At 40.2% G+C, this 16,212-nt stretch overlaps 1 protein-coding gene across 1 annotated transcript in view; it reads left to right on the top strand.

Moving 5' to 3' along the window:
• The window catches only part of RASGEF1A (RasGEF domain family member 1A), a 151,091-nt gene that overhangs the window by 61,731 nt on the left and 73,148 nt on the right, over positions 1 to 16,212 (top strand). The window lies entirely within an intron of this gene.

Raw genomic sequence — 16,212 nt, forward strand, 5'->3', positions numbered from 1 at the left:
AAGCAATGAAGACAAAATAATTTCTGAGAAAGTGAAAACGATGTTACAGACTCACTTCTTCAGGAAGGGAGACATTCATTAATTTTAACACAACATAATTTTCCAAATTTGTAGAGCACAGATATAATTTTGGAACTGCAATGTGGAAATACTGTACTTTGAGCTAAGAGATTACATGATTTAGCCTTTGTAAGGATTTATAATATCACTATAGTTTGTCTTTAGAACAGCATCATCTTTTTTCCCCTCAGTCTTAACAGTGGTTGGTCTCCTACTGAATTCGAAAAGGTAGATCTTCACCTTTATCTAGGCAGCTGATTTAAATACAGGAAAGCAGAAAGAAAAAAGGAGCTAACATAACCTAACAGTGTAAGTCAGAAGTTTTGCACAGAGCTAAGTACATTACGGGAAATACTACAAACAAAACATAAGAGTACAAGAGCTATACCATGATATATCACAGAAAAGGAATGAAGGACAAGATAGGCCTATGGAAAAGCCAGCAAAGGAAGGAAATTGATTTTTAAAGACTCTGATGTATAATAACAAGCCCACAATAGCTGGAATCTGCAAATTGACAGAAGAGCAACACAAGTGCTTAACGTTGGCTACTGTGATTCTCTTCCATCTTTGAATCAACTTGAAAAAAAAAAAAAAATCAGTTTTCCTAATTATTAACTAGAGTAGACCCCAGGGCAGCATTTTAACAATTGAAATTCTTCCAAAATTCTATGCTTAAGATTAAAACGCACTTGAAACAAATTTGCATACCTTCTGCAACCATACTCTCAAATCACCCATTTTATTAAGAAAATAAATAAATTGCATATCCACTTCAGTGACTTATCAATTTGAATTGACACATACACTAACTACAGCTCTAAATGGATCACACAGTCAAAGTTGTCTCTATCTGAATTCAGGTTGGCCACTTCAACTCACTTTAGAAATTACTCAGCTCAGAACTCAACATGGTGAGGTTAATTTGGCTTCCTCCTGAGTTAAGAACAATGATTACATGTGGATTGCACTATTTAAATGTTGTTGGACAGAACTAAGGGGGTTTGGACATGAGGCTCTAGGGCGACTTCACTGTGGCCATTCAGTAGTTGAAGGGAACGTATAAACAGGAGGGGGAACAAGTGTTTACATGGGTGGACAGTGATAGGACAAGGGGGAATGGTTTTAAACTGAGCCAGGGGAGGTTTAGGTTACCTATTAGGAGGAAGTTTTTTCCCCCAGAGGGTGGTGAGGCACTGGAACAGGTTGCCCAAGGAGGCTGTGGATGCCCCATCCCTGCAGGCATTCAAGGCCAGGCTGGATGTGGCTCTGGGCAGCCTGGGCTGCTGGTTGGTGACCCTGCACATAGCAGGGGGTTGGAACTGGATGAGCATTGTGCTCCTTTGCAACCCAGGCCATTCTATGATTCAATTTCTTCCACTGCCAAAAATAAGTACGGCAAAAACACCAGACCTTTTTTTTTTTTTTTTTTTGAATAAATGATGATAAATGATGTGTTGAGCAATTTTAAAAATCATTTTCTTGTGTACATCTTCCATGTTTTCAATGTTACAGCGTGTTCCAAACACAATCTTCATTAAACTAAAACTTCATTTACGTCAATTTATGGTCAACACTGACCATTTCACAAGCCAAGAAATAACCCTTTCTTTATTTACTATATTGGGCATCATACACTTTTACAGTACATATTTCTCATATAAATACCTGTTCAATAGGAAAAGCAATGAGCAATTAATCCTTGACTATTACTTTGAGTTTCTCCAGTATTCCCTGTCACAATGTTTTCAAGGCAACTCTATCCTTTACAAGATTCATTTCCCATGGAATTTTCACTATACTCTAGTTGCCAAACAATAAAACCTAACGCTTTGTCTCAGACAGATTAGCAATCAAAGTGTAATTTCATGCAGTTTCATTTCGACAGATGGAATAGAGTCATTCCTATCAGAATAAATAATGCAGTGAATTTCTTTGAAGATCACAGAAATGTAGCAATGCACAGCTGGAAGGGAAAGGTGAATAGATGATCTAAGCTAACTGCTGCTTTGAATTAGTAACCTTGCAGACAAACACCGAATCCATTTTATCAAAATTTTCTGGAAAACTATTTCATAATCTTCTAAGGAGACAGGTCTACAGTTTATTTCTTAACACAGAAAACTTGCATTCTTAATTTTTCATCAAAATCTCATTTGCTGCAACTAAGTAACATGGCATTTGCCCTGCCCTATACTGAAAGTGCTGCTCTATTTATGAGAAGATTTTTCAGATTTTTCAAAGGGCTCTTTTCTCTAAACTCATCCAAATAAGATCTTCAAAGCCTTCCTCCAGACAGACACTGCCATTCCTCCATGCCATCACATTTTTGGCTCACATTTATCTTATCGTCCACTCCCATTCTGTTTTCTGCACACTCCTCTTTAGCCAATTGTTCCATTTCTACATTGGTGACACTGAATCTTACTGCAATACTTCACCACAATCTTAAATTTTGTTGCATTTGGCTCAGACCATCTTTGCTGTTTGCCAAGCTCTGCTCCCTAATGAGCAAGTGGAGCTCTCTCAGCTTGGTCATGGCAGGCGTTGTCTAATCTCAGTCATCTTACCAAAGACACTAAAGAGTATAACGAAATCTGAAAACACATTAACCCTCTCTGGGAAACCAGAAAAAAAATGATATGCTCATCAATGAGTTCTACAGATAGATATCTCAAAGTGCTCTACAGCTAACTCATTTCTTAGGAAGTTTGTGGATACCATTGCTCTTCAAACTACAGATCACTATCCTAAAAAGAATTTCAAGCCTCTTCCCACCCAGTTCCAATGCCATTTATTTGAAGTACATATACAAAATGGAGCTCATGAAGCAATGTTTTCAGAGAAGGTTAAACTTGGATGTAATGTTTACCAGCCTGTACACCATTACCTCATCCATTGCAACATAATGTAAAACAGTCAAAATTATAGTTGAATTTGTGCCTTTCATTTCGACTATCTCCTTTTCACTGTTATCCTGTCAGTGTAGAAAATTAAACAAACTTGACTTAACTTACTTGTACAATATACCACGTGATTAAACTCCAGTAGATAGCATGTCCAGACACACAACCAGATGGCTGAGGGATGTTTGTGGTGGCAGGGCAGGACGTGGCAGCCAGGGCCATTCCTACACCTACCAGAAGCCAGGGGCAGCTCCCTAGGGCCAGGACATCAGCCCATAGGTGGGCCTGGTCAGCACAGTGCCAGCAGCTGTGGGAGGGGCTGAAATAAAGTCCTGGGCAATGAGCAACGTGCAGAGTGAGGGGTGAAAGCCTGCAAATCTGCAAGATCCTGGCATCAGCAACTGAGTGCCCAAACTTGCTCTCATTTCAAGAATCACAGCTATAAAGGATACTGAAGATTGAGACTTATTTGAAGAGCAGAAGATGTATAAATACATCATGTTACATTTGTACCCCATTTGATTGGAATCCCACCCATCTTTCACCATCTCAAGAAAAGTCATTAATATTTCAGCAATATTGTTGTGTTAGTTCTTCATACGGTTCACTAAGAACTCAGAAACTTTCTATTTGCTAACACTAGTGATTGTGTTAATTTCTTACTATTTCAATATTATCATCCAAATCAGAGTTTGAGCTTCAGCATGTTCACAAAGTCTACTGGACTGCTGCAGTTCAACCACACGTTTTTATTCCACCCATGCCTCTTCCTAGAGCTGTCAGATCCTACTTTTGGTGTATTAAATATAGCATTATGAGAAGGTTTGTGCACTATGCTGTGCTTTTTATTTTTCTCTGTGATCTCTTCTTCTCAATCGTGTACTCATCATTGCTATTTAAGACATCACCTAAATTCAGCATGCCTGTAGCATGGAGTATTTACGTCCCAATATTCAGTCCAGTATTTAGCTCTTCAAGAGCTCTAGAGCATTATCTCATTTTGAGGTACTAGCAGACCCTTCTATCTTACCTATGTAGTGAATTTTATTTAGACTTCCTTGCTTGAATTTCTGCACGTCAGTGAAACTAGTTGATGCAACATTAACAGCCAATCTCCATAAAATTGGTTTTGTTTCCTATTATGTACATTAAAGGTTTCAAGCGTTGCTGTTCGTCACTTTGCAGCCAGTCTCCTAACTGTGCATCTCTATTCATTGTACAACAACAACAAAAAAGGCATCTAGACAGTTGATAATTTTTTTAACAGTCATCTTGATACAGAGTTAATTTCCTTTTTTTTTTTTTTTTTTTTAATGGTAGTAACCAAAGTAAAAAATATTTTGTGTCTTTCTTTGTTATCACCTACTGACATTTTAGTGCTTTTTCCTGTACCAGAATTTTGGCATCATTCTTAACAACTGGAAACAGTTTTCTTCGAATAAACTTCTCATCTTGTGCAAAATACCCTTCCACATTGCTGTCTTTAAGTTTCAACTTTTTACCTACTCTGCTACTTGTTAATCAGAACGCTTACAGAAACTGTTTTTCATCTCTAAGTTTCAAAGCACTTCAGAAAAGTGTATTAATAAAAAGATTGTGTAAATATATTGCAAAGAAGGCACATAAAAATTGCCATAAGGCAAGTTTAGCTCTGCTAAGCTCCTAACTACCCAAACAAGTGACTCTATAAATTTAGGTGGAAATAAAAGATCATTTTGAAAATTACTTCCATGCTTGAAAATCCTGACAACCAAGTTACATTCATACCAGTCTTTACTTTCCTAGATTCGTGAGTCATAAAATCATAGAATGGCCTGGGTTGAAAAAGACCACAACGCTCATCTGGTTTCAACCCCCCTGCTATGTGCAGAGTCCCCAGCCAGCAGCCCAAGCTGTCCAGAGCCACATCCAGCCTGGCCTTGAATGCCTCCAGGTCTGGGGCATCCACAGCCTCCTTGGGCAAAGTCCACTTTGCCTGTTTTCAAACGGTTAAAAATCTGCAGCTCCAGAAGCCAGGACAAATAAATGAATAAATAAATAAATGGTGAGTAAAAACACAGAAACTTGACTTAGACGAGATCCATTACCAACAGATAAGGGATCATTCACTTATGAGAAAGCCTCACATCACTTCAAAGGTGATAGGATTTGAAGAATTATGCCTACTTAATTGACACAGAAGCTACATCCCAGCCTTCACTTAATCAAATGCCTCCTGAACAGGGAATGTTAGTGTTAGAAACTGAGATAAACTGAAGTTAACAGACTCTGACACTGCCCATTCCCTTGCACCCCTCTGCATTTTCATGCACAACCACTGCTCTGCTCCAGTGCTCGCACAAGTATTTGTTTAATTGCTTTGTAAATTCAAAGGCTAGTTTTTGTCTAATGTTTGCATGTGGGTTTTTCCCTGTGGGGTTTTTTTCTTTGACTGAGCTTGGTTTTGCCATCATCATTACATTTAAAAACCTCTTGGTAGCATAAACTGGAGCTCAAACAATATGATCAAACTCTGACTGATTCTGAAGGTTTTGAAGGTAATGAGGATGATGAGCAAGATCCAAAGATAAAATAATGTGCAAAGGCACACCTAATCATTGCTACACCTGAGATCTGTTTGACAGACACTCTATACTATAATGCAGTTATGTTACAGAAAACTTCTAGCGGGTATGATGTCCCAGAGAACGCCGTTTCTGAAAGTACAGACTTGTGGATAAGTCGAAAACTAATTAACACTTCCTTGAGGAGTTCAAAGAAATCCTACAAGCAAGACAATCTCTCTCAGCCCACTGACGGAGCCGTGCAGAACACAACATGGCTTAAGGCAGAAGACGCTGAAAAAGTAATATATTTTGCCTTATGCATTGCAATGCGTATTTCCCACCCTAGTTGGAGTTCACTGCCATGAGTGGAAAATAATCGTGTCACTCTAGTATACAACAGAAGGCAGCAGAAAACTCGGTATTTTGCATAGCTAATGGAACAGATTGCTCTAAATCAGAAATGAGTTCTTTGCAATTCATCTGTTAAACTTGTCCCCGAGACGTGTTTTGCTTTTGGAAAACCAAAAACAAAGAAAGCAGAAATACAACTGCCACGGAACACTTGCTTCTAAAAGTAGCTTCTATTGCTAGATATTTCTGGGCTCCGATAACCAAACCAAAATTTAGTCTGAACAAATGGAGAAAGCAAGTTCTAATTAGGGAAAAGAATTAAGCTGCTCTTTTGTTTTGCTCAGAGTCATTCACCTGGGCAAGGTGACTGGATGCAGAGAACCAATCTCAAGTTCCACCAGGGGAAGCTTAAACTGGACATAGGGAACAATTTCTTCATGGAGAGGTTGATCAAGCAGTTAAACAGGCTGCCCAGGGCAACAATGGAGCCCTCATCCCTGGAGATATTTAAGAGACTTGTGGATATGGCACTGAAGTACACTGTCCAACGATGGGACTCAGAAGGTCAAAGTCATCTGGACTTGATGATTTTGAAGGCCTTTTCCACCTGAGATGATTCTATGATTCTAAGACCTCACTAATAAATGGGAAAAGGAAGGTCTGTAATATCCATTCTGTGGCTGCCTGTGCTTGGCTACTGCTGGAGGGTAGCACAGTTCCAACAGCGTATACACCAAATTAGTAAGAAAGCAGAAGGAAAAAGAGACAGAGTATTGGTTTATGTGTTAAAAAAAAAAAATTAAAAAATGACATCAAGACTAGCTAAACAAAAGGGAACAAAACATAGTTCAATATATCTCAACATGCTACAATACCAGCACAAAAATGTTGTTCAGTAAAATCATTATGAAACAGAGATGAAAGATTTCAAAGAAAGAATGAAGTAGAAATACCAAGCTCTGGAATGAATGGACTGACAGTGTAGACTGAGTGCACTAGAGACAGAGTAAAGTCAACACCTTCACTTTTACCCAGCCAAGCACATAAACTACATTTACTGTCACATCTTATGGCATCACCACATCCCCATAAATGTATCAAATCAAGCTATAGTCACTTTAGCTTATCTGTGAACTCTAAACCAAGAACTTGCAAGTGCTTCCCTTGCTGGTTTGGCTCTCACTGCCCAGTCAAAACACTGGAGCATCTGGGAATTTGAGTTTGTCTGTCTTCCCACCAGCAAGAACCTATTCTAAGAGGTTCTGGCCATGACTCATTTCTCAAGCGTACAAAATGGGCCAGTTTGAGCTAAAAGCTGGTGCATCCTGTTCTTGATTACATAAATAAAGGGGTCAATTTAAGTCCCATTTTTTTCTTTCCTTAAAGTGATTGCTGTACTACTGTAAGATGCCAAAATGACAGCCTCATTAGATAAGCTTCACCATTAATCACTGGGTGGAAACACTTGAGCACAAAAGTCAGCAGAGCACACTGCAGGAGCATCCGTAGTGTAGTTCTTTTCTTACTGTTCTGCCAGCGTGTCTGAGCCAGCAGTGATTCTCCAAGCAACCGCCTTCCTTACTTTGTCTTCTTAGCTGATATGCCAAAGCATTTTAGCCAGTTGTGTTTTGCTTTGTCTCCCCAGAGACCAAAAGCTATTTCGATAATGTAAATATCTGGCACGCAGCCCTAAAATGATAATCCATTTCACGTCAGTTCATCAGATAACAGTCAAATGTAGTCATTTCATTTTCCATTGAAATCTTCATTGCACACCTATTTTCAGCTCTTCGACTGATTTCAAGTCAGCTTTTCTAGGGTAGTGTTCCAAATTAGCTTGCAATCAGTAATAAATACATAAACCCAACTTTTAACAATGTTCATGTTATTAAAATGGGCTGGTGATGGGAAGAGAAAATTGTTGATTTATTCAAATTTCATGGATTTCTCCATAACAAATTACCATTGAAATTTCAACCTGCTTTTTAGCATTCCAAATGACAGAAGTTTTAAGAGCTACTGAAGGGCTTTCTGAGAGCTCAGAAAGCAGTCTGATAACAGACAGGCAATCTACTACGACTTGGAATGCAAAATAACATTAAACTGCAATCATCCTCTGAAGAAAATATATGAAGCACAATGTTAAATCGCAATCCGTGACCAATTTGTCTAACTGATGAGCAGTTCCAGACCAACAGCTTTAAGCTTACAAATTCTTTCTGCTCACAAAATTAAATGAGACAAATAGAAATGGAAAACAACAAAAGCTGCAAACATGAAAAATGGGAACAAACACACGATTGAAGGCATTTGAGTGTTTACGTCCTTTACTGCCTCCTCAGAACAGGCTGCCTGGAAAACTCAGGAGATAACAGTGATGACAAATCATAATTGAGACGCTCAAAAATCAACAGCATTTACCTAGCTGGACCTGATAGTTGCCCTAAAGGAAAAAAACTCTGCTTTTCCTCAATAGGGAAACACGTCCCAGTCTTTAGCCAGGTAACAGCAAAGACACTAATTTCTTAATGTTGGAAGAAAAACTTATGACAATTAGACTTAAGTCATGTCAAAACTCCTATGCCCCACCTCCACATTGCTTCCAGCAAAGCACGCAACAATGCTGTGCCTGCTTGCTTCTCCCTTTTGCCAAACAATAGCTGTATTTCAGTGATGCTTTATAAAGATGTTCTTGGACTTTCAGCCCTTCAAATGAAATGCCTTACATTCGTGTACAGTTTGCCGTGAGTATTGTCAAGGAAACGTGAGCTCAAAGTGAAATGCAGCAGTTGCTAAGAAACATTACAGCAGGAAGGAGACGGGGAGGATCAGCAACTTCTTTACTGACAGATATTTATATTTAAGACATTCATTATTCTTATTTAGGGTATTTGCATTTCAGACTAACCTATGTATTCTTAACAACTAATTCTAATTTAATTTTCTTCAGAAACCAACTGTATCTTAACGTTGCTGAAACAATATCTCCAAGCTATAAAACCATAAAAGGATTTTAAACCCTGTACTTGTGTAGAGAAAACATAATGGATGGGTTTGGAATATTTGGTGTCAGACAGGACTCCGCCATACTTGCCATAGCTCATCATCACCCCAGACTGCTGACTGACCAGCAGGAATCTATTTCCATTCCTCATGGGCTCCAGCAGATACCGTATCAAGCCTTATGAAAGAGAGGGATGTTTTCCAAATAAACAGGTTTTGATTACTTTCAAGAAGGGGGATTATTTGCATAGCTGCTTGAACAAAGCACCTGGAGGAAATGAGCGTTCCTGAAACTTTTGCAAGCAATAAGCAACACAAGAATGAGACAGATGGCATTATGTAAGCTACTCAGGTCAATAGGAGCATGTTCTCAGAGCACAAACGATACTCCTCTCAATGTTTGACAAAATGGAAAGAATTTCCTCAATGCAACTGAGACAAATGAATAAATGAGACAAGTACAGAAACAGAATCCTTAGGGTTGGAAAGGACTTTTAATGGCCATCTAGTCCAACTCTCCCCTGCAAGGAACAGGGACACCTGAAGCTCCATCAGGTTGTTCAGAGCCCTGTCCAGCTTACCTTGAGCATCTACCACTGCTTTTTTTCCCCCCAAGACAGCATTCAGCAGCTTAATACTTTTCATTTCATCACTGATTTCATTTTGCAAGGCAGTAAAATTCCCAGTTTGTACCACATGAAAAATAGGTTTCATAAGATGGCTGTGCTCACAAAAGAGACCTATCCTACACTTGAGCCAGAGAATCCTTGGAAAAGACTGCAGTAATTAAAGAGTAAATAACATATTTAGAAAAAAAAAGAAAAAAAAAGCAGAAGCTATAAAAGCTACACAGCTATAAAAGCAACATCAAAATGGAAGCTCTCAATTTATTAACTTTTGACACCGCATATCTAATAACATTCATGTTAAATACAACCCTCATGCATAGGAACAAATGGAAAAAAAAAAGCTGCACTATACTGGCACTAACAGAAGTCAGCAGCAGAGTCAATCAGAGACTGCTGAAATTTTTGGTAGCTTACTCCCTTTGTAAAGCTCCACAGAAACACATCTATTTCAACAACCTTACGTTCAAACTGGAGGGGGGGGGGGACTGAAAAAGAAAATCAACGGGAAACCTTTTGGTAAGACGCAATTTCTTTCTACAGAGTTCATTTTTAGACTGCAATTTATATCAAAAAAAAGCTAACCAAAACCCAACTTAAAACAAGTCTTTTTGATTTAATGAAAAATAGAGTATTTCAGCTACAAAGGCAGCTATAGCTGCTGTCATGCTTTCAAGAAATAAAAATACTCTTTGCTGGATTCATGCGCAGCCCCAAATGGGTTGGAGTTGCATAATGAACAATGGATTAGCACATGCCCAACAGACATATTTTTTGCTGCTTTCTCCACTTCTGTCCCTGGTGAAAAAGGGAAGGTTTCATACATGACACAGATCCCATGGCCCCACTGCAGCCACCCGGCTGGGCCATCATACCCCAAAAAACCACTCTGCAGGACACCATGCAGCACCTGCCTAGCAAACTCAGCACTCCCTGCATTTAACAAACTCATCTTCCACAAGCTGTGAAGCCCTCCATCATTTTTTTCTGTCCCTGCAAAATGTGATGCCCTCTGTCCTCTTGGTGCCTAATGAAAGTCAGCTACAAAGTACACTACTGTAACCAAGAAATGACCACTGAAGTGTTCTGTAGGAGAAGCCCTGCATTTGATGCTTAATTTCTTATAAATAGCTAAGTTAAAAAGAAAGCAGCGTACAAAACCTGTAAGACAAGTAACACAAACAGGGAAAGAAAAGGACACTGTAAGAATTTGTACTTGCAGATTGCTTTAAATTTTACTAACCAACAGTATTGTTCATCACCTTCCTATGGATGATATCCATAACAAGCACAGAAACTGTCCATTAGTAAACATGCAGAGAACCATTGTGAAAAACTCACCTTGTCAAGTTCAGATTGTGAAGTCAACGTAAGGAGAATTATATTGAGAAAATTGTCATGAACCCAATTACCATGACATTCCATGCCATTTTCAACAATAAATTAAAAAGTAAAAAAAAAAAAAAAAATACAGATTTTCTATCATCCACTTTTTATAGGCTTGGTGCTTCATCATTTTACTTTGATTACCTGAGAATAGAAATTTTACAGTGAAAAGCTTGCTTTTAATTTTACTGATCATAAGAAAGCGAATACGAATAACAGGTTCCTGAACAGCAAGGGAAGAATTCATTATATCTGCTGGGGACAGATAAGCATTCATGAACAGATTCCTAAAGTGCAAATGAGTTCCAAGGGAATCTGATCTGTCAATCACCCCAGCAGCTTGGGGAGACAAGTCTGCTAAATGAACATTTTATCTTCCAGGTAACCAATTAAAAAACGTAGTGCTCTTAATCTGTCTCTACTAGAGCTCACAGAATTACATCAAGATGACATTTTGAATGCCCTACGAAAAAAAAATATATATATGTATATATATAGAGAGAGAGTATGATCTTCCGACGCAGAAGTTAAAATGCTAATGGTCCTTACTCAAGAAAGAAATTGGCATATCATCTAAAAAGTATGTTCTATTGACAACTAAATGACGTTTCTACACCAGAGCTTAAGACCAACTTGTTTTGTCTAATACTTAGAGAAATATCTTCATTCTAGAGTACTTCCTGAATTAATTGTGCATAATTATTTGCTAATAAAGGAACACTTAAGTACTGTTGTCATCCTTTGCCTTCCTGGGAAACCAATATCAATCTTTGGGATTTCAGAGTCTAAATGTGCTAAGGAGATCAGAATATTTTAGAGACTGACATTTTCCACTGCGATACGCCTTAAATAAAAATGATTTGGAAGAGTTCTGAAAGCCTTGATTTTAATCATAAAAAACTGCATTAGGAAACAATGCATACTCACCATTATCTGAAATTGGAGCACTGAATGCATTTATAATCTTATTAGAGACTAAAAATGAGAAATATTTTACATACAGGTATAAAAAAAAGTTTAATATGGAAGTGACTGAAATCATAAGACACACGTTACGGATCTGCTGATGCCCAACAATACACAGACATGAGAACGCATTCCTCCCATGTGCAATTAGCTTTGTATCATTTAGCAAAAGGGAATCTATCAAGATGATTGGTACATTAGCTGTTATCTTTCTCAAAACTCTTTCAAGAATAGGAGCTCTTCAGTATCCAACTTCATCTTCACAGCAACTTTCTGGTACCTTATTATTGATAAGAGCTACATGATGCCAATATATTACCACTTTTTTTTTTTTTTTTTTTTTTTTTGTAGATTTAGAGAAATTCTGCTCTCCCAAAACACACTTGCAATCAGAGCTGTATGCCACATGCTAGACAGCACTTGGGATGGGATGTCTGATGTCAGCCAGTGTCACCTGTCTGACTCCAGTGCTTGCTCCTGTCCATGCTGTCACTGCCCCAGGATTGATGGAGTTCCCACAGGCATCACTGTAGGCCATGTCATAACTATTCTAGAAGCCAGAAAGCTAACCCAGTTGTCAGCAAAACCCACAGCAGTTCTTAGGTCACCTTGGGATTCCTTACAAATTCAACCTTCATTGCTACCTTAGAGCTCAACATTTCTCAAGCATGACAAATGTGTCTTACTGAAATTAACAAAACTAAGTAAGAAAGCTAGACCAGAAGTATGACCTATTTCAGAGGTAGACAAAACATTATTTTTATTCACTGAAGCCTTTGGAGCACTTCACTGCCACTCTTCTTAGACCGCAAGTGCAGAAGTGCGATAGAAACACCAGAAGCAGATAACCTGCTTTTGTCCCTAACACTAGCCATTGCCAGGTGGGCTTACAGAAACTGTTTCTGAGCTAACCACTTGGTACCATATATCATTTTGATAGATTAGCAACAGCGTGCAAAAACCACACAAGAAACAGAGCAAAGAAGATAGTGTGAGCAGGAGGATGGACTACAAACTGGAAGGAGGGGTCCTTGAGAGCAGCCCTGCAGAGAAGGACCCGGGGGTCCTCATGGATGAAAAACTAAACATGAGCCAGCAGTGAGCTCCTGTAGCTCAGAAAGCAAATGGTATCCTGGGCTCCATCAGAAGAAGGGTGGCCAGCAGGGAGGACAGGGAGGTGATTGTCCCTCTCTACTCTGCTCTTGTGAGACTTCATCTGCAGTACTGCATCCAGACCTGGAGCCCCCAGTACAAGAAACACGGGGAGCTGTTGGAGAGGGTCCAGAGGAGAGCTACAAAGATGATCAAGGGGCTAGAGTGTCTCTACTACGAAGACAGGGTGAGGGAGCTGGGCTTGTTCAGCCTGGGGAAAAGAAAGCTGCGGGGTAACCTCATTGCAGCCTTTCAGTACCTAAAGGGAGCCTACAAACAGGAGGGGAGTCAACTCTTTGAAAGGGTAGATAACAGCAGGACAAGGGGAAATGGTTTGAAGTTGAGGGAGGGAAGGTTTAGGTTGGACGTCAGGGGAAGTTCTTGACCAAGAGAGCGGAGAGGTGCTGGAACAGCTGCCCAGAGAGGCTGTGGATGCCCCGTCCGTCCCTGGAGGTGTTCAAGGCCATGTTGGCTGGGGCCTTGGGCAGCCTGGTCTGGTATGAAATGGGGAGGTTGGTGGCCCTGCATGTGGCGGGGGGTTGCAGATTCGTGATCCTTGAAGTCCGTTCCAATCTGGACCATTACGTGATTCTGTGACTAGAGACTGGCTGAGGTCTTGACTATCTCAATTAACCTATAACGCCATAAACCCATCATTCCCTATCTTCTGCCCTCTAGCCCAGTACTAGTCCTACGCGTAAGTATAATGCCATTACAGGAAACCTGAATGCAGAACTTATTTTAGTTAACATAAATAGACACAGAGCCTTGCTTTGCTGTAGTCTTGTGTTGTATTCGCCTAGTACTGAATTCAAACTTGGAAATAAGAACAGAATCTCACAGAGTAGTTGTGAGATTCACCACCCTGCTGCAAGGAGCCCCCGCCGTACATTCCTCTGCTAGTAAGCAACTCTCATTGTCTTACTCATTCAATCTCTTCAAGCAAAATTATCTCAGGCTTCTTAAACTCATGTAGGCCAGAATGATCATCATGTCAGTTATCGATCTTGTCTTTCAGGCTTTATTAGTCAGACATTTCATCTGTTGTCCAAGGCTTTGGCTAGTGACTATTCTTTCATTGTGTGTCAGATACGATGTGCAGCTATGAAGAATGATTAACGTGGCTATTTTTCAAGAGGGTGTTTACCTAATACGCACGTAAATTCTTAATTCAGCAGTACATGATGTATATATCTGCAGGATAAACTACCAGCTCAGAAGGATGGACTGTTACATAAAAAAATCTTTTTTTTAGTCATCTGTTTAACTATTCAAATTACTGCTGCATGTCATGTCAATACACTATAACCAAAACCATAACATAATTGAAGATACGCAGGTACCCTTCTCAGAAAAAATAACCAACTCCTTAGCAAGATCTGAACAAACACTAAACATTAAGTCTTCTTTAAACAGACTAGGCTGAAGCTCTAAAGCACTCACATACATACAATCGTTTTTATTCAAGGAGCAATCCCTTGCATGCTTGGTTCCTTAAGCCACAATTCAGGGGCAGCAAGGGAAGGAAACACTTGCAGAGCAGCTGCAGGAGAACAATCAGCGGAAGCAGCCGTGGGTGTCAGCCCCATGGGATGTCCCCTGTGCGTCACATCGGCTGAGGGGTTGAGGGACGTAAGGAACAGAGTCTCTGAAAGCAAGGGCGAGCCACATGTTCCTCACACATCGCTTGTTTCTTACAGATGTAGGAGCAGAGTAGCCCACCCCAGGCATCGCCTAAGCGATGCCATTCTAAGCCCCTAGGAGGTCAAGGAAATATTTTTCAGTGCACCACTTACTGATGTTGCCTCTGTGTGCAGCTAAACACACCCTTAAAGAGTCTCCAAGAAATTATCCTGCATTTTGCAGACTGTTGCCATGGCTATTTATCATTGCTTTAGTACGCACATTTGTGATATCCTTTGAGCAAAACGTGGGTCTGAGCTGAAGCAAGTTAAGACTGATAGCTACTTGATGATGCTTTCACAAAGTTCACTTCATAGTACCAATATTCAAGGAAAAAAAAAAAAAAAAGCAACTCTCCACAAATTTCAACTGATGGTTTCTCGAACCCTGATTTTATTCTTGATGAAAGCACAAATTATAATGCAAAAAAGGAAACATTTTCAATGTAAGCACAGGCAAAGCCACAGAAATCACTGAAGAGTAAAAATGGATTCCTTTTGCTAAGGAAAAGCTAACACTTGGAATCCATCAGATAGTCTTGCGTTATTCCATTAGAAAGCTGATGAAGTTTGAAGCTGTGTGGAGGCAGAGAGCTAGTTCTGACAGAAACATGCTGACTAAGAAAAATCTCCTTCTATATTTAAAAATTGCAGCAGATGGTGCTAGCAGTAGGATGCTGTGCTGAGTCGTTATGACTGTGAGCACTCCATCTATCACTGAAAGTCTCAAAAAGACCTCACCCTAAGCACAGGTCTCAGCCTGAACTCTGCAAAATGCTCCAAGTTCAGGTGTGGTTTATTGGGTATCGAGTACCTCTGGGTCACCCCTCTTTGCAAAAGCTTAAAAATTACATTCTTACGGCACACAAAAACAAAATGACTTCAAAATAGCCGGGACCCAGTGTTCACTGAGCAAAAATCTAGTCCCACTCATAGCACAAAGCCCGTTGCTTTCAGAGATGTAGGGTATTTCTGCATGGCATGACAGTGCTACTCAAAGCTGTCAGCACGTCCGAGTGAACACAGGGGTATGAGACAGAGCCCAGCATCAAGGGGATGCTGTTGAAGGAGCCAATGGACACGTGAGAGCTGCATCTTCAGTCTCATACAGAGCCATGAGGCTCAGAGGTTTGGGGCCTTCACCCAGCGTGAGAGTGCATGAGCACAAGTGTGCAGCCACACCAACAAGCACAATCACACCTGGGTAGGCTCTGCTGCCCAACCTCCCCTCCTCCTGGTGAAGGCACAGGGCAGCTCACAGCCTCTGTGCCCACACCACAGGCAACAGCATAGCTCTGACCCACCTCACAGCCCTCCCACACACCCCAAGGATGCAGGCTCTCCATGCTTGAAGGTGAGAGCTTGTTCACACCCACATCAAAGTCATAAACCCCCATCACGTAGTTCCCCCTCCCGGTCACCTCTGCTCCGTAGCAGCATGAACAATCATCTGAACAGAATGAGCCAAAGCAGTGGAGAACTCCCCTCCCTGCTTTCTGCAAAACCCATGGTGTTTTTATGAGTTATTAAGCAC

The sequence above is a fragment of the Meleagris gallopavo genome, chromosome 8, assembly GCF_905368555.1.
Source record: "Meleagris gallopavo chromosome 8, MGAL_WU_HG_1.1, whole genome shotgun sequence".
In the NCBI taxonomy this organism is placed as follows: domain Eukaryota; kingdom Metazoa; phylum Chordata; class Aves; order Galliformes; family Phasianidae; genus Meleagris; species Meleagris gallopavo.